Source organism: Ovis canadensis, chromosome X (assembly GCF_042477335.2).
Source record: "Ovis canadensis isolate MfBH-ARS-UI-01 breed Bighorn chromosome X, ARS-UI_OviCan_v2, whole genome shotgun sequence".
NCBI lineage: Eukaryota > Metazoa > Chordata > Mammalia > Artiodactyla > Bovidae > Ovis > Ovis canadensis.
This window is the reverse complement of record NC_091727.1, coordinates 31,026,715-31,028,609: the sequence shown is the minus strand read 5'-3', so window position 1 is coordinate 31,028,609 and position 1,895 is coordinate 31,026,715. Positions and strand designations below refer to the sequence as shown.

The following is a 1,895-nucleotide window of genomic DNA, read 5'->3' as shown; positions in this document are numbered from 1 at the left end:
CCAAAGAGGTGGGACTTTGGGGAGGTGACTAGGTCATGAGGGTGGAGCCCTCATGAATGGGATTAGCACCTTTATAACAGAAGCCTCAGAAAGTTCCCCTGACCCTTTTGCCCTATGAGCATACAGCCAGCAGGCAGCCATTCATGAACCAGGAAGAGGACTCTCATCAGACACCAAATCTACTGACACCTTGATGGCGGACTTCCCAACCTCCAGAACTCTGAGAATTAAGTGTTTGCTGTTTTACCCACCCAGACTATGAAATTTTTGTTATGGCAGACGTAACAAAGACACGACCCTTAGCCAACAACAGCTGAATAAGTCACTAGTATGAAAGCCCAGCCCTCTTGTGTCTACCTGGGATGAACTCTCAGGTACTGTGCCTCAGAGCCGCCTTGAAGGATCAGGCTGCAGCTGTCCTCCTAAGGGTTTTGCCTGAAAATGAAAACCTGTCATGCTTTTCCTATTTCCTTATCCTGCTATTCTGTTCCTATTCATTTTCCTTTTTACAAGTTTATTCCAAGAGCACTTCCTTTATACATCACTAGCACACAGATCTTTCCCTCAGGGTATGCTTCTATGGAACTGAACCCCAAAATGTCCCATTCACCATTAAAGCTCAGTGCCTGCCTGTGTAGATCAAATTCTCACCAGAGAGAAAGTAGAATCCATTTCCTTCAAGCTCATGAGATGGTAGGAAGGAGAGATGGATATGGGGAGCAGATGGTCAGTTATCCATCCTGTTCTCCCTTCTCTAACCTTGGACTTTAGAATAGGAAGCTACAGTGAATACTGGAGGTTAATTATCAGGAAGCATAATTCTTACCCGTTCTTCCCTTTGGAGGGCAGAATAGAACATGATGACTTGAGTTCGCATGATTCATGATTAGGAGCTCTGCATAATCAGGTCTTGCAACATCGATCGCTCCTGTTTGATTCTTCTTGGAAAAAAAAATACTGGAAATTAGATCACCTAGCATCCATTACAACCACCCTCTAGCTTCCTTTTCCATACAAAGTCAGAAATTTAAAAACTACATTTCCGAGGTTTCCTTGCCTCTAGAGTTCTGCATGTGACCCAGGTCGTTAACCTCAGGGTTCAACTTGGAGGCAGCAACATAAATTAAGGGTTCCATGTGGGAAGAGGTGATCATCCAGGAAGTACAGAGACTAAAGAATCTGATCTTCAGCTGTGGTGGCATTTCTGGCATCCAGTGCCAAAGACTGGAGTAGTGGGTCTGTGATAAGACTGTGCATTTTCCCAGGTTGTATGAACTCTTGAGACTTTGATCCTGAGATTATAGCACTTGTGGATCGTGTTGTTTGCAACTAAAAATCCTGGCAGACAAAGGAGGTATTTAAGAGAGGTTGTGAGATGGAGTCATTTAACCATGTGCTACAGAAACAAGGGACAGTGAGTGGTTAGAAAGATAACTACAGCTACTACTCCAAAGCTACACTTGGTTCTTGACCTCAGAACATTTCTGCATGTCCCCAGTGGGTTGCCTACAGTCTAAATGGGTAGGATAGCCACAGTGGGTTGCTATGGCACTGGTGTCTGTAACTTGGTGAATGACAAGCATAGAATGTTGTAGGTTATGAAAAGGGCCACAAAATATTCCTTTCCCTCTATCCATGCCCTTTGAGAGTGTGTGTACTCTTTCAATTGCTTTAGCCAAAGAGACATTAGCAAACATTATGGAAACATAGGCTTGAATAGTGGACTGGAGTTTGCCCTCTTTCTCCTTTGGGAACTTGGTTACCATATAAAAAAACCCAGGCTAGCCTGCTGGATAACAAGGAGCATGTGGGCTAGTGATAGTAACATCCATTGCCCCTGCTGCTGCTGCTGCTAAGTCGCTTCAGTTGTGTCCGACTCTGTGCGACCTCAAGAC

At 44.5% G+C, this 1,895-nt stretch overlaps 1 non-coding gene across 1 annotated transcript; it reads left to right on the top strand.

The window, feature by feature from the left end:
- The first annotated feature begins 803 nt into the window (after window positions 1–803).
- LOC138931254 (U8 small nucleolar RNA) lies at window positions 804–937 on the top strand. The gene has a single exon (XR_011446500.1). It is a non-coding gene; the product is annotated as a U8 small nucleolar RNA (small nucleolar RNA).
- The last annotated feature ends 958 nt before the right edge of the window (window positions 938–1,895 follow it).